The following is a 23,083-nucleotide window of genomic DNA, read 5'->3' as shown; positions in this document are numbered from 1 at the left end:
ACCGGTTTGAATTCAAAAGTTGGAGTGCTAGAAATACCAATGTCTCCTGAAGTCATATCTGCAGTCACAGAAGAAAAAGGTTCAGATCAAGGAAGAGGTACAAGAGCAGTCTATTGATAAAACAATCAAAAGAAGAGTAACCAGAAGTCAATTAGCCAAGGAAAAGGGGAAGACAGTGATTGTTGATGAAAGCCCAGCTTCAAAGGGAAGTTTGAACGACCTCCTCCACACCATCTACATAGAAGAGACTCCTCTGGTCCAAGCAGAGCTATTTGAAGCCAACAAGAACAAAACCAAAGGAGTTAAATCTTCCAAAAAGCTTCAATTTGATGACCAGATCTCAGAGTTTGTTTTCAAGCCAAGAAGGCCTGTGACTATGAATTTAAGAAGGTTATAAGAGGCAGAGCCAGAGGTAAGTGAGATAGATTGAGGACCTGCAAATTCATATAAGCGAGCCTGAAGGATATACTCAGCTAAGAAAAACTACATAGCAGGTAAGGTTAAATCCTAAAGTTTTGATGTGAATCACCTTTTGAAGTTTTCCTTGAAGAATGGTGCCTCTATATTCAGTTTTGAACAACTTCAAGGCAGATGAAAAGGACATGTCAAGATAAATAAGCTCAAGGCTGTCGAATTTTGGACATGTCAAGATAAATAAGCTCAAGGAAGCAGTAGTGCGCTACGAAACTGCTGAAGATGATGCCTACTACATAGCAGTTTCGTAACGCGCTACGAAACTGCTCTAGCTGCATATTTTGATGAAGTTGACCAATTTTTAGGGACAAAAGGGAAACCTTTTTTGAAAAGGAGTTTCTGAAGAAAGATCATTTACAAAATACAAGCATCCAACAAGGGCAAAACGAGCAAAGGAAAGGCATATATGAACCATAAGCCATTTGTTATAAAAGTGATCACAACTAGTATTGTTCATCATACTTCAGGCAGCATTAAAAGAGGTTTTATCTTCATACAGGTGCATAGGCATAGTCTACAGTGCATGAAAAACATGATAGTCCAAACATTTTTGTGTAATCAAAGAAGAACAACAGGGATAATTGATTTCGAATATCCTTGTGGAGACCAAAAGCAGAAAAACAGGGACAATTTCCTACTTTCCAGGAGAGTTAAGAGATGAGACATTAAGGGCCAGCAAGCAGTTTCAAACATCCACCAAAGCTAAACTGAAGAAGGCCATCTGTCAGAGAACAAATTTGGATTGTATTTAATGCTACTACCAACATGATGAAGAGTTAGAATCCTAATTGTTCTAAGTCTCTAAACTGCTAGTTAGCAGTCAGTTGCATTTATTAGTTAGTTTTAAGTATTAATAGGTGTCATCGTAGGAAGAATTTGAGTTCCCCTCATGCTGAGGGAGGAATATCAGTTATGTAAAGAGCTCTATATAGGAGAAGAGCTAATGTACAAAGGGTTGGAAATTTTCAGAGAAACACTCATATTGTGTGATTGTAGAAGATTATGTTTTTATGAATACAGGCTTTGGCTTTACTTCTCAGGATTCAGAAAGAGTTCAATGGTGCTTGTTTTATGTTTGTCCTTACTTCCTTATTTGCAGTAGTATGAGTGTATGATACTTAGAACTCATTGACATGCTCTAACTTCATTCACACATTCATAGACTGTGTTTCCTACTTATCTCTATGTGTTAACTGATATATTGAACTTTTGATGCCCTGACTTCCATATTCAGCTGATACTATTGTCATACTAAGCTTTTCTGACTCCATAAGCTCAATGGATGTTTATTTATTGTGTTTCAACCACTTACACTTCTTCATTTGTTTAATAGAGTTAGCCATCTAATCCATTATCAATATCATTAATCCTTTGAGAGATCCCTCTTAGGTTGAGGAGGCTAAGCCTCAGCCAAAAGTTGGTTTGAAACAGTTACTCAAGGTCTACCTGATCAGTAGCCTATCAGGGGTGGATTTAGTGATAACAGGGATCATACGCGGTATGGAACACAGTCATATATACGCTTCATTGTGTTAGGTATATATAATCTGCATCAGTCATAACTGCTGTCTAGCATGGTTATGAAGAACGCTGAGACAATGATAAGAAAATAATGGGACTGTGTGGAGGATAGCCTAGCTGCTTTGCTAGGCTGCAAGCCATAGCAAGCAGCTAAGGCTGTAATACAGAAGGATAGTAAGGGCAGCATGATGATATGAGCATTAGACAGCAGAGTGATGTAAGAGATCATGGGTAGCATGGACAACATGATGATAATCATGATTAGTACAACATGTTGCCATATGCAGCACGATGATAGGTGAAGGAGTCACCTTGGAGAATCAATTGAAGCAGAATGTCTTCAATTGATCTCATTGTTATACGAAATGATCTATGCTAGATCTAGATAAGTCAAAGTGTTGACTTTTGTTGTAAATGTACTATCTCTCTCTCTCTTTCTCTGCTAAACTTTGAAGAACATAAAAGAAGAATTGATCAAGGGTTTCCTCACACATTATGGGGTTTGTCCTTGGCTAGCACCACATCTTGTGTCCTCTCGTCTTGGCATGTCTTCTGCGATTTATATTTATGTTCTATTTGCAGTTTACATTATGCTGATGTGATTGCTATATGGAAAAGAAATTAAATAAATTGCTCTAGCATAGAACATACATAAATTAACATGGTATCAGAGTTGAGGCGAAGACAATGCCCAAGTAAGAGTGAAAGAGCAATCACTGAAGAAAGTTGGGACAAGACAAAAGGATCAATGGGTTCTTCATAATTCACTTAGGGTGAAGTCGAAGCAGAGCATATTATCAGAATGGCGCAACTAAACTTCTGATGGCCTACCTAAAGATCACTTCATTGGGAAGGTCGGATCTAAGGGTGGAAGGAAAGGTAGATGTCTTGGTTATGAGTTTGGCCCTTATGTGAAGGAGTGTCTGAATGGCAGAGATGCAGGTCATCAAGGACACGACCGACTCTTCAAGGAAGCAAGGAACCCCAAGAATGGAAGTTGAAGGTTTTAAGGTGGCATTCGTCGATAAAAATGTATGTGTTTGAAAATAGAATTTTCAAAGATGCTTTTGAGTTTAGGGATGTATTAAGTTACAGGAAGTCCACTGGGGACCATGTCCATTGACACAGCACCAGAAGTTTGTGAGTCAGATGGTGATAGGGAAGCCTGAATTCAAAAAGAGCATGAAAGTACATGTCTGAGATGTACCGAAGGAAAATCTTACAAGGGGACCATTCCCCTCATGTAGCAGGTCCACAGGTTTGAAACAACTCATGGAGTTTGAGATTCATGAACCAGAATCTCATGTATACAGGTGGAAGAAAGCCCTCTATGGCTTGAAGCAAAACACCTCGGACGTAGTATGAGAGGACTGATAGCTGTTTGATGAAGCTGAGATTCACTAAGGAGTGAAACCGATCCAAACCATTATCCGAAGGTTGTGGATGATAGACCTCTCATACCGACACCTTATGCAGACGAACTATTTCTGCCAGGTGCAGACCCTCTCATCTGCAGAAGTAAGAGGGAGTTGGATTCCGGACATATGTTTTGCAGTTAGCATGGGGAGCTCATATTTGGTTGAGCCTCACTGGATTGGTGCCAAGAATCTTCTAAGATGTCTTCAAGGCACAATCTCGCATGGATTGAGATACACTGCCGGAAATATGAAACTGCATGATTATTTGAATGCTGTCTGGGCAGGCATTGTGGAGGATCACTAGAGCACTTTTCAGTGCTGGTTCTCTTTGGATTTTGTTTCGATATCATGGATGAGCAGGAAGCAGAAGTCGGTTGTTATAAGTACCGCCGAGACCAGATATATAACTACGAGTATGACCTCGTATGAAGTTGCCTAGTTGTGGAAACTCTTCAGTGATTACACATGATGAATATCACCGTGATTCTTTATGATAACTAGAGGTGGGATTCGATTATTGAGGAATATCATATTCGACAATTGCTGCAGCAAATAGACATTAGATACTACCTTATCTGGGATATGGTAAGTTGATGAGCAAGGAGGCTCCATCGCATTGAGATGATGTACAGGTCGCTAAAGCCCCAGGAGAAAGATCAAATCTATGATTTTTCCCAAATGACTTGAACCCTTGTACAAGGGTTCTACATGTTTCATACATTGAGCTTTGGGAGCTCGGGGGGCTTGCAGTTCTTACTGGAGCAACATACGACCACAAGGTGACTCAACCTTCCTTGGTGGTGCACACTGGGATAGGATGATTCGCTATCCTTCGACAGGATGATTCACTCTCCTGTGAACAAGATGATTCACTCTCTTGTGGGACAAGATGATTTTCTCTCTTGTGGGACATGATGATTCACTCTCATGTGGACAGGATGATTCGCTCTCCTGTGTAGTAGGATGATTAGTTCTCTTGTGAGGTCTGGATGATGTGCTCTCCATGACAATTGTAGCAGGATGATTTGTTCTCCTGTGAGGACGAGATTGATTAAGTTCTCTTGTCGAGGCATCCTACCCATGCAGTCTGGGACTCATGGGAAGTAACTCTCATCTGATCAATGAGCAGGGAAATGAAGATAGGGACCATAGTAGTACCGATGGACGCATCGCTGTATCTACCATACTCCCTATGCTAGGATGACCTTCATTGATTTGGGATCAATGATACTATTCTGGGACCAGTGGTAGGAGTTGTACCTACTATGACACTGACTTCGGGTTGGTTGAGACTGGTCTGGGACTAGTGGTACATACTCTGAGACTGACTTCGTGTCAGTGCAGGATTGGTCTGGGACCAGTGAGAGTGGTACATACTATGACACTGACTTTGGGTCGGTTGAGACTGGTCTAGGACTAGTGGTACACTCTTTGAGCCTGTGATACTGGTCTGGGACCAGTGGTAGGAGTGGTACCTGCTATGACGCTGACTTTGGGTCGGTTGAGACTATTCTTGGACCAGTGGTACACACTCTAAGACTGACTTCGGGTCAGTGGAGAATGGTATGAGACATTCTCGATCAATTCTTCTTCTTCATAGTTTAGCAGAGCTAAGTTGAGTAGAGCAGAGCAAGCAGAGCTAGCAGAGCCAACAGAGTTGAGCCGAGCATAGTAGAGCCAGCAGAGCTGAGCAGAGCATAGCAAAGCTAGCTGAGCCAACATAGTTAGCAGAGCCACCAAAGATGAGCAGAGCAAAGCCAACAGAGCTGAGCAGAGCTGGGCATAGCAGTATAGGGCATTGATGGCAGAGATAGTACAGTCGGACTTACGGATCAGCGGATGGAGTTCTCCCTAGTTGAGAGGGAGTGTTAAATTGGCAACTAGGGCGAAAATCCATGTGGGTCAGCTTATTTATGGCAGCTGATATTTTTATTGAATCCCTCTCGTCGAGAGGTGTAGGATTGATCTAAAGATCATCCGATTCCGATAAGTATTTATGGAGATATGAATTTATTTTGATTATGGATTTATTATCTAGCCGACCAGCAACTTATGTAGGCTCAAGAAGCCCAAACGTCATGTCTATTCAACCTATACGTTTTGGTATAAATAGAAGAGGATTTGAAGTCATTTTGACACTCTTCATGTGATCTCTTCTCCACGTCTGGGTTTTTGGAGAAGGAGAAAATGCTAAGAGTATTTGCTATGATGCCCTAGCCGCAGTAGCATAATGATCTAGATCTAAACACTGCTATGGAAGAAACCCTAGAAGCTGTCACTAAATACGCAGCAACAGGAAGGCTCAAGATCTCATAACGCAGTCCAAGAAGAAACCTACGTTGCCTTACAGATCTGGCAGCGTAGAACAACAGGCAGCGTGTAATCTGGGCAGCCATGGCATTATGGTGAAATGCAGTTATGGTGAACGCAGTGGCATTATGGTGAAACACAGTCATGGTGAACGTTGTGGCATTATGGTGAAACGCAGTCCTGGCAATGTCTAGATTGAAGCAGCAGTCAACGTGATGAAAATGCCGCAGATAGCGTAGGCCTGTTCATGGTGAGACCTATACGCTGTGCATGGAATCATATGTATGCAAACGCTGTTCATATATCAAACGCTGTTCATGTTATATATCTATAAGTTGTTCACGTTCATTTATACACAGTCATATGAATATGGAACCACGTTATATGAAACCACATATATATACGCAATATGGAACCACGCTATACGCAGTCCATACAACGCACAACACTACCACGCAGTCCATACAACGCATTATGTATATACGCTGGGCATTCATATAATATACCACGCAGTCATACACAGTCATGGGATCATACGCGGTATGGAACACAGTCATATATACGCTTCATTGTGTCAGGTATATATAATCTGCTTCAGTCATAACTGCTGTCCAGCATGGTTATGAAGAACGCTGAGACAGTGATAAGCAAATAATGGGACTGCGTGGAGGATAGCCTAGCTGCTTTGCTAGGCTGCAAGCCATAGCAAGCAGCTAAGGCTGATATACAGAAGGATAGTAAGGGCAGCATGATGATATGAGCATTGGACAGCAGAATGATGTAAGAGATCATGGGTAGCATGGACAACATGATGATAATCATGATTAGTACAACATGGTGCCATATGCAGCACGATGATAGGTGAAGGAGTCACCTTGGAGAATCAGTTGAAGCAGAATGTCTTCAACTAATCTCATCGTTATACGAAATGATCTATGCTAGATCTAGATAAGTCAAAGTGTTGACTTCTGTTGTAAATGTACTATCTCTCTCTCTCTTTCTCTGCTGAACTTTGAAGAACATAAAAGAATAATTGATCAAGGGTTTCCCCACACATTGTGGGGTTTGTCCTTGACTAGCGCCAATCTTGTGTCCTCTTGTCTTGGCATGTCTTCTGCGATTTATATTTATGTTCTATCTGCACTTTACTTTATGCTGATGTGATTTCTATATGGAAAAGAAATTAAATAAATTGCTCTAGCATAGAACATGCATAAATTAACAGTTCTTAATGTGGGATCCCTTGTCCTCATTAACAATCTTTTAAGTTTGGATGTACCTCCATACACTTTAGGATGGATTTCGGTGTCATTGGTAATTTTTAAAATCTTGTTGCCTTCATATGCCCCAGTATCTATCTCCATATCTCATTTGACAATCCTTAAAATTTAGAGATGTGGAGCAGCATTCGCACATCCCAAAATTTTGGTGGAACCCATTGTAATCTTTTTGTCTTCATTTTATTATATTGTCCTTGCATACCTCTTGCTCTATAATTTCTGTTCTGCAACTTATAAACTTTTCAATGTACTGGTGGCATGAATCTGATTTGATAGGCTTGAATTTTAGTCTCGTGTGGATTTTTCTCAAGATGATATTCTCTCTTCTGACACCTTGCTTGTTTCTTTTATGCAGTTGACGATGAGTACATTATTATTGGATCAACAAATATCAACCAACGTTCCATGGATGGTGCAAGAGACTCTGAGATAGCAATGGGGGCTTACCAACCATATCATCTGGCAGTTAATGGGCCAGCCAGAGGGAAAATCCATGGTTTCAGGATGTCTCTGTGGTACGAACACACTGGATTGCTAGATAACTCGTTCCTTCAGCCCGAAAGCCTAGAATGTATCAAGAAAGTGAACAAAATAGCAGAACGATACTGGGATTTATATAGCAGTGAAAGTTTGGAAAGTAATATGCCGGGCCATTTGTTGATGTATCTTGTGGGTGTCACAAATGCTGGTGAAGTGACAAAGTTACCTGGCACAAAATTCTTTCCAGATACAAAGGCTCGGGAATTGGGCACCAAATCAAACTACCTGCCACCCATTCTGACCACATAGAGAGTTGGAGCAGTAGTACTCCAATAGCTGTTTGGTCTTTCGTAACCCATACTATATTTAGAGCTCTTGCCCTTTCTTCCTGTTGTTGGTATTTGCACTAAAATACAGACAATCGTCTTTAGAGCTCACACAAAGCTTGTGGAAATATCTAATCCAGTGAAAACTTTTTCCTTTTTCTCTTAATTTTCTCTTTAGTCAAGCAGATTAACAGGCAAACTAGAAAACTGATATCAATCTGCATGGTAACCTCTTGTGCAATAACCTAACAGGGATTGTTAGGCATTGACCTTTTGGTCAATAGCATCTACATTTGATACCTATAGAGCTATGTTATATATGTATTTGCAGTTTTTTAATAACACAATGTTCAATATTTGGCATTCAAATGGTATGTGAAGCTCTAATATTATGATTTTTGTAGTTGATATGTTTCTTTATGGCATGTATTCGTTGTGTTTGTATCCCTGCCAATTACACAGACATCGTTATTTCTTTTTCATTGTTATGTTCCAAGAAAAAAGAGAAGATTTTCATATTTTATGTAATTTGATATACTGAAAACATGACAAGGCTTTCTTATGACCTTTATGGAAATATGATAAATTGTGTTTGTTGAAATTAGGAAGTGGCTTATGTGGTGAACATCCCTAGTCACAATGAGAGCAAAGATCTTTGATAAACATGGAGTTATATTTGAACTCTGTGTTTTGTCATCTTAAATTCAAAACCATTGTAAATGGTTATCAATAACAAGGACTGTAAGTTAAGAAACCATATTTTTTGTCATTGGCTATATTTCTCAAGCTGCCTTCTTGCTTGGTTGGGTGTTTTCTGGGGGGAGTATATGTATCAACATGCATGACTCATGTGGTCTTGCATTGTGACAATCATCTTAGTTTTGCGTTTTATGACATGGGCGATTTGTGTGTTAAGTAGGGAGGGATATAATTACTTGAGGGTTATAGAGTTGTTGTTGTCATTGAAAGTTCTTGTATACAGTGTAAGTATGCCAATGTTGTCTAAAAATGAGCAAACTACATTCATACTCGATAACAATTTCCTTCAGTTGGTTATAATTATAAATTTTGTTCGTATATTCCCTTACCTAACTAAAGTAGAGGTTTGTTTATTTGGTTCCTGCCATTTTATTATTCCCAAGGAATTGTCTTTAAAAATAGTTACCAAGATAGAAGTAGGAGAACAATTCAGAGTCTATATTGTTGTGCCAATGTGGCTAGAGGGGGTACCAGAGAGTGGCTTGTGCAGGCAATCTTGGATTGGCAGAGGAGGACAATGGAGATGATGTATACAGATATTGTGCAAGCTTTGCGTGCCAAACAAATCTATGATGCAGATCCCAAGGATTATCTGACCTTTTTCTGTTTGGAAAATAGAGAGGTCGAGAAAAGTGGTGAGTATATACCATAGGAGCATCCAGAGGAAGATTCTGACTACAAGAGAGCTCAAGAAAATAGGCATTTTATGATTTATGTGCATGCCAAGATGATGATAGGTAAGAACTCCTGAGGTTAATGCATCACCAAATTCCAATTTTCTTTACTTCCTTTCTTCAACAACATCATTTTTTGTAAATGCTTGTCATTTTATTTAGGTTGGGCCTTGGTTTAGCTGTAGATTAATGTGGGTCTACCATAATTAGCATGTCTACTAATTTACCTGCACTCTGCATTTGCATGGTCAAATCAACCAACTTTGCATAGATTTTGTTTGTTTGTGGGTGGGATCTGTCTCCTACAAAAAAATGTATATACCTTATTTCTAACATCAATCCAACTGCAACTAGGGGGCTTCTTCAACCCTCTGTCATTCATCATTTTTCTCACCTTTGCAAAGCCATCCCACCTGCCACCTGTAACATAGACATTTGCCAGAAGCACGTAATTTCTGGCATTTTCAGGCTCTAGCTCAAGAAGGTGTCTTGCTACTTGCTCCCCTAGCTCTATATTGCAATGAATTTTGCAGGCAGCAAGAAAAGCCCCCCACACAGATGCGCTAGGTTCTAATGGCATCTTGCTGATGAAGTCCCAAGCTTCATCCAGTCATCCAACACGACCAAGGAGATCAACCATATAGGCATAATGCTCCACTCTCGGTGTGATCTGATACTCTTGACTCATGAGATTGAAGTGTTTCCAACCTTCATTCACCAAGCCTGCATGGCTACATGCAGATAGCACCCCAACAAAGGTAATATGATCTAGTTTCACACCCTCCTGTTGCATTAGTATAAAGAGATTGAGGGCTTCCTCACCATGCCTGTGCATTGCATACCTTGCAATCATAACAGTCCATATGACCACGTCTCTTCGATTTATAATGTCAAACACTCTACGTGCATCTTCTACACTCCCGCATTTTGTATACATGCTTATCAGTGCACTCCCTACAATATCATTTATCCCAAATGCTCATCTGATTATGTAACCATGAATCTCTTTACCATGGTGCAATACCGCTAAGTGGGCACATGCTGGAAGAGCACTTGTAATGGTGAAGGTGTTCGGCTTTACGCCTGCTAACTACATTTCATGGAAGAGTTTCAATGCTTCAACACTGTACTCATTCTTGGTACACATTCCAATCATCCCGGTCCATAGTACAACATCTCTCTCAGGCATTCTATCAAATATATGGCATGCATTATCTATTCTTCCAAACTTGGAATAGAAGTTCAGAAGCTCAGTCCCGATAACGAAATTTGACTCAAAGCCACTTCGAATAACATACGAATGAATCTCTTTCCCCTATTTCAGAGCCCCAAATGCAATACATGCAGAGAACATTTGCCATGGTGATGGAACTCGGTGCAATGCCTACTTTCTGCATTCGACAAAACATCACCAAAGCATCATGACCTCACCCACTTTGAACATACCCTGCAATTAGTGCAGTCCATGATATCACATTCGGCTCAATACCTGCCAACTGCATTTCATGGAAGAGATCCAAGACCTGGTCACAATATCCATTTTTAGCATACCCTGCTACCATTGAAGTCTGTGAAACTACATTTCTTTGAGACATTTTGTCAAACACTTGCCTTGCATCTTCTACAACCATGCATGTGCTATACATATCGATCAGAGCATTTTCAACAACTATGTCTTTCCTACAACCCCTTCTGCTTATTTGACCATGAATCTCCCTGCCCTGCTGCAGATTACCCAAACCAGCACAAGCCTTCAACACACATGGAAAGACAAAACTGTCATATTGCATACCAGTCTCTTGCATTTCACAATAGAGCTTAAGGGCCTCCTCATAGTCACCACGGTTGGCAAAACCTGCAATCATAGCAACCCATGAAGGCCTGATTCGTTCAGTAATTTTGTCAAACACTAGTCGTGCATCCTCTATACTCCCGCACTTGGCATACATGGCAATAAGCTTAGTTTCTAGCATTCCATTTGGTTCAATCCCATTCAAACCCATGTGGGTATGGACTATTTTTTCTTCTGAAAAAGCTTTCATCTTGATACAAAGTTCCAAGAGGGAAATATAGGTGTCTGAATCGACTATAACACCGTTTAAATGTTCCAAAGCTTCCCTTCCTATAAAATGTCCATACGTGTATCCAACTAAGTTATTTTTTTTTTTAGTTTTAATATAGGGCAAAAATAAGAATATATTATTAAATAACGTAATTAAAAAAAAGGGTTAGAAATACCAAATGTGTTTTTTATATTTTATAATTTTAATATATGACAAAAATAAGAATATATTATTAAACAAGTTAATTAGATTAGAAATAATGTAATTTCAAAAAAATAAATTAAATTGTTTGGTGTATAGAAATTATATGGCATTTTTTTTTTTTTCATTTTCATTTGTATAAAGTGGTTGAGATGAGTTAAATAAGTAGATTTGTAAAAGTTGGTTTAATGGAATAAATTTTGCTTCAATTGAATAAAATGAGAATTTTAAACCGAAATAGAGGTAAATAGGTAGGGACAAAAGTAGAGAAAAAATAAAAATAAAAATTCTAACTGAAACTTAAACAAGGTAGAGGTGGAAGGTAGAGGTGGGGGGAGAGGAGAGTGTTCAAATTATGGATTCTATGTGTACAACTTAATAAGAAGAGGTGGGAGGGGGGTACAATGCCCAAATTATTGACTTGAATGACCCAACTCTATTTTATTTTTGCTTTTGAACAATACATTCATCCCTTAATTAAATCTCTCTTTTTTGGATTATTTTGATAGTGAATTTAATGGCCTCCTAGCTATGCTCTTTGACGTCGCACAATGCCTCATTCTTTTCTCTCATTTTTATGGTAGTGATCTATCTCAGAATAATTTGTTCATTTAGATTTCCTTTGATGTACATGTTCCTTGGAATGCTCTATCAATTGATTTGTCATGAAATTTATTTTGTTAGTTGATTATCTAGATGAAATAACATTATATTAGTTATACTTTTTGTTTCTTTTGTGTTATGCTAGTTTATTAGTAGATTCATCATGTTTTCTATGATTTGATTTTATGGGGAGATAATAATCTATTATAAATTTGCTTTTCATTTTCTCTATTCTATTATTATGATTTTTTAATTATATTGTATATAATTTTTCAAAGTTTAGTAATGATTTCAATCCCTTCCCCTTTTCTATTTTTTTACCATGCACTTTATTTAATTTTATTACTCTTACATAAAATTACTTCATAAAATTAATCTCTACTCCCTTGTAATTATGTAAATGTGTACTCTACCTTTTAATATGTTATTGATAATTTTATTTCTCTATTCTTATTAATCACTATTATTTTTAAAATTATAAATCTTACACACCCTCTCAATATTAAATCATTTATTATCCTAATTGTATTGTGATCTAAGTTCTAATTAACTTAAAAAAGAACTATAAACATATTTCAATTTTAATCTTCAAAATGATGCAAACTTAAACCATTAAAATATTTTCTATGTAAAGAAAGGAAGCAAAAGTATATATCTAAACTCATTTTGACTTAAACCATTAAAATATTTTCTATATAAAAAAAGGAGTAAAAATATATATCTAAATTCATTTAATTTTCAATAGTATTACCAAGAATTTAGCCATTGATATGATAAAATTTGACTTAACATTATCACTAATGTAAACCTACTAACAAGTTTAGATCTCATATTGAGATGTTGTATTGTGAATATCCTCTTCAAAAAAACATATATGAATTTTGGCTAGCCTTCAATGTGCTTGAATTTTCCCTCAATATTGTCACTATCTTCCTTATCTTCCCATTGCAAAGGAACTTGAATTTATTCTTGATGGCTACATCTCAATACAAAATCCAAATAATCTCACCTTGCCACATAGGTTCCGAGTTCCCTTCTAGTTGGGAAATTTTTTTCCTTAAGTTATCATTTCCAATTAGACACATTGTATTCCCACATAATATATGTAACCTCATCTTCATGAGGTTGGTTGTTGATCCAGTGACAAATAGAATGCCTTCTGCTCATATAAAGATGCATTGAAAAAATATGATTATGGATGTGGACTAGTTTATTTTGTAGGTTCATTTCTCCCTCTCTCCTAGTGATTCTTCCCAGTGTAGGCACACTATTCTCGTGCAACGAGGAGTATAGAGAAACAAGTAGTTGAGTTTTCTTTGTCCATACCTCAAAAGCTTGTGAGTTTGGTTTGATTCTCTGGTTTATCATTGACATGGTTAGCTTAGGAGTGCCAGATTTTGTTTGGTGCTAGCAAAACCATGTTAAAACTCATCACCCTCAGCATCTGTTATGGACCCAAGTATCTAGCGAAGTTACATGGTTTGAATTTGGGTTTGGGTTAGTTAATGCTTAGATTGGGTTCATAATTTTTAATGAGATTTGAATAAAGTTTGCTATATTTGTTTCTATATATATAAATTTTAAAATGAGATATAACATATAATAATCATGGATTTAGAAATTGCAAAGATAGATTGCAAGCTTAGATTGTAGAATGAAGTTATGAGTTTTGAATTATGAACTTGGTTAAAGTTGAATTGTGAGCTAGGGTTATGAGCATTACTTTGTGTGTGCATTATAAGTGCTTGAATTTCGCCTTATACTGTAGTGGTTGGAATGAAGGAATAGTGGCCCTCTCCCTCCTTCCCTAGGATGCCTGTAAATTGAATAGTACGTACATTTCACATTTCTGAATGCTTATTTTTTAGAGGAAGGTGGAGATGGCTTTCATAACATTAGCCCTAGGAACAGTAGCTGAAGTTTCCTTTTTATAAGTTTCTCAAGTTTTAAGTCGAATTGCAATGGTTGATTTAATGTGTACGTTTATATTGTTTGGAATGTTTCCATTTCTTTTGTTTTGCACAAATTTTGTTTTCTCTAACTAGGTTTGAACTGCTGATGGTTATGTGTGTAAACTACATGTTTTGTCTCTACATTGTTTTGTTTTTTTTGTTTTTTTGTTTTTGTTTTTGTTTTTTTTTCTTTTTTTCTCTCTGAACTTCTTAGCATCTTGATGTTTCTCTAGGATGGGAGTCGGGTTTGTTAAGCATTTGTATGTTTGTTATGGCAGAGCGATATGAGAATGCATGATTACGATACCTCTTTATTTAGGGAATAATTATGGAGGACAATGTTTAGGTAAAGATTAAGTGTCTTTTCTTTATTTCATTTATATTATTTTAAATGGAAAGAAAGGTCAGGAAGAATTTCAGATTTAGGGTTGATTTTTTATTTATTTTGGGGTATGGTTGCAATGATCTCGACTGCTATTTCATTCTATATTAAGTTAAATAAAAATAAAATGTGAAGAGGATTGAGGCTTTAGGGTTTACAATTGTTTGTAAGTGTGAAGTGATCACAATTACTATTTCATTTCATATTAAGTTAAATAGAAAGAAACATGGAGTATGAGAATTTTAGGTTTGATAATTATAGTTATCTTTGAAATTATCTAGGATGCTAGTTGCCATATTTCAACAGTCCCCAATCTTTGCAAACTTCGGCTCTGGCTCCATCCCAATGTTCACTTGTCTAGTTTTGAGCAGCTCGGTTATGTCTAGATTCTCCAGTTGCAGTCCTTCAACTTTGCGGTGACCTTCAATCTTTGGAATATTAATATTTCTCGGGTCTTCGTCTTCTTATTCTGCTGTTACATTGTAGCACTCCAGCGCGTGGCTCAGCTGGGTAGGCCAATCAGGTTGAATCAAATCTAGAGGGTCCTGCGGTATCCTGAAGATCATTGCCTTAACCTCCTACAACGCTTCATCGATACATTCAAACCCATCCTCAAAGCTGAACGTCATAAAAAATCCTTGGCACAAAACATCCCACTCTTTAGTGTCGTGGTGGAGTTCTGTCTCCAAGTACCAATTCATCGGTATAACATCCAAGGTATGACAAAACATATGTACCCACTCCAGCTGAGGCTTCGCTCCATACACTTCTATCCATTTGGCTAAATGGTCGCATAGATCATTCCTCCCATCATATTTTTCCATTAGCCGTACTTGGCGGTGACCAAACTGCACTCTCATCATTTTTCTGTATACGCGCCAATCATCAAAACTCTCCTTGTGGGTGCCCCACCATCTCGCAGGCGTAGCGTCCAGTCCAGGGCCTCAAAGCGATGCTTCTCTGGCACTTCTTTCTCAAATGCATCCAAAAAGTGATCAACATCAGTTAAAGCATCATAGTAAGGCATATTTCTTACCTCTGATGATACACAACGCAACAACTTGGTCATCATATTATAGTGCAGCGTAGATACTTCATGCAATCGATTATGCTAGTGCTCCAGTTCTTCATCTGAATCTGATGTGCATGAACTTTCGCGGTCCCATGCTACGCCCACCTACTGTCAGATTCGCCCAATCCTGATCTCATGCCGTTATCTTGTAAATTTGGTCCAAATCGTCATCACTTTCATAATCGCAGACCGATTCAGTATAACACGGTCCTTCTGCAGGGTCTAGGGCACCACTACGCAGAGTGATTTCTTCTCAAGTATCATCTTCTGCTTCTTCAAATTAATTACCCCATTCATGTCAGTGGCCCAATCAATCTCAAGGAGTGCGGGGTAGGGATTGTTGTCATCCACAATCTCTATCACTCCAAAATCAGCTAGTGCACTCGCGTCTTTAATATCAAATGTTACCCCCTGCATCCTCCCCATTGGGATGATTTTCTGCTGATTCACCATCCTTAACTAAATCGAAGACCACTGTGGCACAGGCCTCCCCAATCTCTCCCATGTCTATTTCGACAAAACATTCGCTTCTGACCCCAAATCTAAAATAACTTGATCCATCTCATATTCTCCTATCTATGGAGTAAGCCTCATCTCATGCCCTGTTCTCATCTTATGCTTAACAATCTTTCTGACTATGCACGGTATGTGAGTAGCGTTTTCCCTCCTAGTGCACCTATTGATCAGCCCTTGCAGTCCTTTCACAGCCTTGCTATTGCGCAACAGTTTCATGCAAGTCTCCAAGAACGTGGTAATCATGGATGGGTACATTTCTTCAGTTGGCTTCTTCACTTCCATAAACATTTCTTTTGCGGATTCTAGATCAAACCAGGTCTCATTTTTTGGCACCTTGCGGACCCACTCACCTTATTCACGCTTCTTCCCCTTATCTTCAACAATCGTCTCTCTGCTCTGTAGCACAATATTTACCTTAGGATCTTCCTCACGAGGCTCAGCCCTCATCATCTGCAGGTTCTGAGTTGGCTGCTGAGGCTGTGCCCCCTTTTTGCGTATCTTAGCTAACAATATAGGGCAATCCTCCATCGCATGGTCAAACTGAGTACAATAGCGCATGACAGACATGTTGGATTCGAGCAGTCTCGCGCATAGTGTCCTGGTCTCCCACAGTTGTAACAAATGACATGCCCTTGAACTCTACCAGGTCCTCCTCCACCTCGGCCTCGTCCGCACCCCTGATACTCGCCTCGTGCTCCTCCAGTGCCTTGGTTCGGGGGCTAGGTTTTTGCCTGCACCCTGTATGCAGGTGTTCTATCCATCATTAATTCATAACTACGACAATTGTGCTCATCATGACCTACTGATTGACAGAAGTTTTAGAAGAGCTGTTGTGGTGTCTGTATGAATTTCTGCAGAAAATGGCAATTGTCTATCACTTGTTATCCATCTACCTGACACATAGCACACCATAGCGCAGGACCTATACTTGGCTCTGTCAGAGCTTTCGACCTTAGAAGCATTGGTCCCCCCTACTCCATCATAATTTGCGAAAACTGGACAGTGATCTTTGTCATGGGCTTGTCTTTTGCACTTCAGGCACCAGACTTCTTCGCGCACCTTGGACCGAGCTGTTCTATCTTTCTTCAGACTTTGCATTTCTAGGCAAAGGTTCTGCAACTACGTGTGAATCTGCTGAAGCCCCATATTAGCATCTTGCACCGATGTCTCATGCAATCTCATCACAATTTCTAGAGCTTCTGATCAGGTGCTCATGTCCTAAGTGTCGTAAAATGCTCAAAATTTAAAGTGCTTAGAACTGGTTCAAAGTGAAATGACTGGAAAGTGCTCGTCTTCCCGATTCCGGTGCCGCAAACAGTTCGAAAAACGGTCGCCGTATGAGGAAGTTATGGCAAAAAGAAGAATTTGTCCATAACATTAGAAATTTTAATTTTTCAAAAAAAATTAAAAAAGGAATATTCTGCCTGGCACGAATCCGAGGAAACCACCAAACATTAAATGTAACTGCAGTTAAGTTGGCGGAATTTTGGCAGGAGCGCCAAATTTGGCGGACCCGCCATAATTGGCGAAGCTATTTGGAATTAACTAAAGCTAGCTGGAGTTTTTCTAGGGACAAACTAGAGAAACTTTAAATGGCCATAACTTTGGCTAGGAAGGTCGGTTTTGGACGACTTTTTTTTTTTGATTTTGGGTATTTTCGACCTTCTGAAGCCATTGGCATAGGTTTCACAGCCATCTAAGGTCATTTGCAGGTGTTTTTTCTTCATGGAAGTTCCAGGAGCCACCAGGGCCAAATCAGTTTAGGAGCTGCATTAGGAATTGTGCAGCCAGTGAATGTGGAACGAAGGTCATTCCTGAAGTTTTCCAGCCTTCTGAATCCATTTCTGCAGCTCGTTTTTCCTTTTGAGGCATTCTTTTCACTGTTTAGCTTCAGGGAAGCTTTCAGGGCCACTAGGGCCATTTTAGGGTTGGAGCTGTTTGGGGGCTATATTCATCCATTTTCGGTGATTCAAAAGCCTATGTCTGCTATTTTCGACCTTCTGAGTCTAATGGAAGAGGTTTCAGAACCAATTGAGGTCATATTCACCTCAAAATTCTCCATGCAAGTTTAAAGGGCCACTAGGGCCAATTGGGGAAAGTACTGTATAAGGTACAAAATTCACTGTTTAGTGTTTGGGAAAGAGCATGTTTGGCTAATTCCTATCTTCTGATTCTGTATTTACAGTCAGATTTGTCTTTTGAGACACCCATATTCTTGTATTAGCCTTTGTAGCAATTTTAATACAAGAGGACAAGCCTAGTTGGAGAGGTTTGGTCCAGCAGATGTAGCCCAGAGGGGGGGGGGTGAACTGCTTTATCATTTTAATGTCTTTATTTGTTGAAGATGATATGCTAAACAAAACTGATATAAATTATTAAACAACAAATAAATATAACTTGCATACACACATAATCACCTGTTCAGCTGCAGAAAGTTACTTGTCTTTTTACGCAAGACCTTAAACTTCAAGTATGTGTATGTCAAAGACTTCTAAGTGTTTACTTTGTTATTCCTTTAGGCAGAGCCTGTAGAGGGCCAGGTAGCCTCTGGAACTCATCCTCTTTTTAGAGGTGACATGTCCGGTGAATGCCCCTACAGTCTATCTCTGTATAAGAAATAAGAAGTTTATACATTTTTAGAGGTCATTTGGAGTGTCTAGCTCACAGTTGAAATTATTGGAAATGGATACCTTGCACCCTTAAACAAGTACATTCCATTTTCAGATCAGCTTCCATCTAGGTCCCAATATTCTGTTGTGATAGCGCAACCCTTAGATGAGACAGGAGCGAAGGCACAAACCATTCGCGATGCTGCCCATCAGTCAGATTCATGTTTGCCTCATGGATCGTACACTTCAATCTCTGACGCAGGTCCCAAGGTGTCTCACCAGGCTTCATCACGATCTCTTTGAATCTCACAATTGATTGCGCTTCAGACTTAGGTCTACTGAATTCCTTATTCAACGTAGTCTGAATATTTTCCAATGTGGACATTAGATTATCGGTGCAGTGCTTAATGTACCACGTTAGCACATGATCTTGCAACGCACTAACCAATGTTGCTTTCTTCATTTGATCATTCGTGATACCCTGAGCTTCCCATACATCCTTCGCGATGAACCAAAACTAGTTCGAATCTTCATTTCCCACACCCTTGAACACAGGTAGCTTTACAAAGTTCTCCATACTGAATGGTAGCGGAGGTGGAGGTGGTGTACGTTAAGGCGTATGCGGTGGAGGTGAAGATGGAGGCTGTGTGGGTGGATGGGGTATTCGCGGGAACACTTGCTTTATCAATTGAATAATGTTATGTGGAGATGCTTGTGCTGCTTCCTCGTCGTCACTTAGAGGGGGTTGAATTAGCGGGCTATATTCAGGGCATGTTCTTCGTTTTTTCCTGAAAGTACTTCCACTGTGCGTAGCCCCAAACATCAAGGTAGCTACATAACTCGCTTCTCACACAAGAGCATCTTAATCCAAGTATTTAATGATTTTAAATACTTACCTCATGACCCCTTAAAGAAGTGGCGCTCTGCTTCACTATAACTGAGCGAGATATTGACCGCGAATTCTGTCACAAACCCTCCTATGATACGATCAAGCCAATGACTCATAGTGCATGCAATCTTATCTTTAGAGGCTTCTAATCTCTGTACTAACTCCAGACTTCTTAGGAATCTATAGTGCTTATAATTTGGTTTTGGTGTGAAGAATACATATAGTTTTGTAAGTAACAAGAGCATCTTAATCCAAGTATTTAACGATTTTAAATACTTACCTCATGACCCCTTAAAGAAGTGGCGCTCTGCTTCACTATAACTGACCGAGATATTGACCGCGAATTCTATCACGAACCCTCCTATGATACGATCAAGCCAATGACTCATAGCGCGCGTGATCTTATCTTCAGAGGCTTCTAATCTCCGTACTAACTCCGGACTTCTTAGGAATCTATAGTGCTTATAATTTGGTTTTGGTGTGAAGAATACACATAATTTTGTAAGTAATCTCTGTACAATGACTACTCCTCCAATTTTCTTGTTGAATAATGAAAATGCATTTATTGTTGAATAATGAAGGTGCATTCAATCACCATCTTCCATTTTAATCTCTATCATCCAATATTAAAATTCTACAAAAATTAACTATGTCACTACAAATACACGATCCATCACTTAATATTGTTTTATTTGTCTTCAACAGAGTATTCTCCCTCAGAACAATCATAGTGTTTTCTTATATTCCTCAAATTATTGAAAACTAATGTTAACATCTTATTGCGGTAGCTTTCCAACTCAGTATGGAAGAGATATTGTAATGTAAACATAAACATTTTGACTCGGTCAAATTATATATATATATATATATATATATATATATATATATATATATATATATAGTTTATTGTTTGCGGTTTTTAAGCTCCAAATTTTGACAACCTATGATTTTGCAGATGGTATTTGTTATGATGAAACTTTTTTTAAAGACTTGACCAAATCTATTATGGAATGCAAGAGATCCATCTTAATTGCGGATTAATCCGTCTCCATGCTTGGTAAATCCAATTTTAAGATAGATTTAAACTAGTTTTAGATAAAATAAAATAAAATAAAATAAAATAAAATAAAATAAAAGTTAAATTGGACTATTCAAAAATCATGAGAAATTAGCCAGTTACCACTACCTCTCATGGAAATGGTCATAGATGAATAACTTACTTAACACAAATAAATACCAAAAAATAATATCTAATATATTTTTATATTAAATTTATATTGCAACTTAAATATTAATTTTATTGCTTAACATTAAAATAATATATTTTAATATTTTTAAAATATTGTAAATATTTTTTCACTCCCAGAATTTTTAAAAATAAATTATATTAAATTGTAAAAATATATTATATATAATTAAATATATTTTTCTTATTCACGTCAAACCGTATATCACTTTAGTGGCTAATATAGCTTTTGGTAATGTCTTTCTCATTAAGACAACATTACGCTAATTTTATTTCTTCAAATCCTGATTTTGACGGATTCCCGCTGTTTCATTGAGGATTCCCCACCACGTTCTGCCTCTTCGTTTCTCCTTCAGCCATGTCGTTTCTAGTATGGAAGACCAGCAAAACAACACTCACAGTGAGCAGAGCTACAAAATTTACAAGGAAAAAGGTGAATATGGGATTGAAGCCGAGCTGGGTGGCGATCAACATAAATTCCATTGTTCAAAGAGCAAGCATGAAATAAGCTTAACTGCAATCGTTGTATTGTATTGTATTACAGTTGTGTTTAACTTCTTGTTTAGCAACTTCAGTTTATGTTACAGCAACACTAGCTTTAGTATTTAGTTTTTATCTTCAAGGCAAGGTGGTAAGTGGTAATCTTTCGACTGTATTTTATGTAAGAATGACTAGTCTGTGTTAACATATCACAAAGAAATAGTTGTGATCAAGAACCAATGTTCATACACGATATGGACCGGAGGAATTCCAGTCAGTGGTAGTCCAGCGCTGGCACCGGCCCAATCATGGAGTGTTGACGTGCCCCCAGGAACAAGCTCAGTCAAATTTTGGAGGTCCATCCACGCATTTGGTAAAAGGCAGTTGTAACACGACAATTATTAACGACAAATTATTGGTTATTAGTAGTGATCTAATTGGGTAGAGTGCTGAAGTTTATGATCCAGAAATAGGGCATGGACAACAATGGAGAATATGGGGGATATCGGGGGATTGGAAAGTCTTATAGGTGCGTCTGGTTGTTTCTTCTTCCGGGCGGTTGTATTCGTTTGAGAAGCAGCAGGGAGTGATGGAATACGATTCCGATGAAAACGTTTGGAGGGTGCTGGGTTCTCTTCCTAAAACCCTTGAAAGGATTTCGTGTTATCTTTGAATTCATGTATTAGAAATGGTGTTATTCTTGGATGAGTTTAGACTTCATGTATTAGAAATGATGTTATTCTTGGATGAGTTTAGACTTGCCCAACTGAACAATGTTGGTTGATTGTTAAAAATTTCAAAAGTTCTATGGCATTTCAGAATATTCCAGAATACAATTTTACAGAGATTGAAACTTTTTTTTTTGAGATGAATTTTATGTTGTTACTTATCATTAAATATTTCAAATATTTGATGGTATTCCAGAGTACGAGTTCGAAACCTTAAATCCGAAGCAGTTTCTCCGTTGCCATCCATTATCTTCTCTTTTCGTTTTGGTGAAGATTTTGTCAAGTTCCTTCACCAAAATTATATATACTCAAATCAGAGTATTTAAGCCTCCAGTTAATGAAATCTATTCTTAACGAAATATATTTTTATCATAATACACAAACATAGACGAGGATGAGAAAACACAAGATCTCCTTCATCATGAAAAAGAAAATATCACAAGATTTGAGAATGGATTCTGATGTAAAAAGCAAATTACATTTCCCTGAGATTAGCCATAGAATACTTTAGAATCCGACACTGTACAAAACAGGAAGAATTGACCCATCTTACTTGCAGAGAGCACCGACAAAAAACAATAAAATAGTAATCACCAAGTCGTGATTGAGAGTTGCGGCAGCGTCGACCTAAAACAATAGAAAAGAAACTCAAAACATGGACATGAAAGGGATCTTCCACAATTTTTCTGTGGCCTTTGGATGCTGGATAATCTTGTTTTCTTCTCCTCCTCCCTCCGCAATTTGAGTCCTTTCTCTGGAATTTGAGTCTACTCCTGGGTCCAAAGAACTTTTAATTCATATTAATTAATCATGTTGACGGAGCAACCAGATTTATCATCAGTTTGAAGAGTCTAGTATCTTTATGAGCTTCCTCTTTTATTTAATATATATAATTTCAGTGTAATCATAATATTAAATCATATAAAATTGACCTTATAATTAAAACCAAAAAAGAGATCGCAATTGAATAAAATTACAAAGTAAAGCTATCATATAAAACCTACACTGACAGATAAACTCAAAATTTTTAGATCGAATAAAATTACAATGTAAACCTCTCATATGTGTGTATATCTTTACTTATATGTTTAAAAAAATAT

At 38.1% G+C, this 23,083-nt stretch overlaps 2 pseudogenes; one reads left to right on the top strand and one right to left on the bottom strand.

The window, feature by feature from the left end:
- The first annotated feature begins 7,438 nt into the window (after positions 1-7,438).
- LOC149165582 (phospholipase D alpha 1 pseudogene) lies at positions 7,439-7,792 on the top strand (annotated as a pseudogene).
- A 2,877-nt stretch (positions 7,793-10,669) lies between these two features.
- Positions 10,670-11,245, bottom strand: LOC149165581 (pentatricopeptide repeat-containing protein At1g03540 pseudogene; annotated as a pseudogene).
- Positions 11,246-23,083: the final 11,838 nt, after the last annotated feature.

This window comes from Pinus tabuliformis, chromosome 5_1 (genome assembly GCF_031772625.1).
Source record: "Pinus tabuliformis cultivar Carrire ecotype Pingquan chromosome 5_1, CPIR1, whole genome shotgun sequence".
Classification (NCBI taxonomy): domain Eukaryota; kingdom Viridiplantae; phylum Streptophyta; class Pinopsida; order Pinales; family Pinaceae; genus Pinus; species Pinus tabuliformis.
The sequence above is the reverse complement of the archived record's forward strand: the minus strand, read 5'-3'. Positions and strand labels throughout refer to the sequence as shown.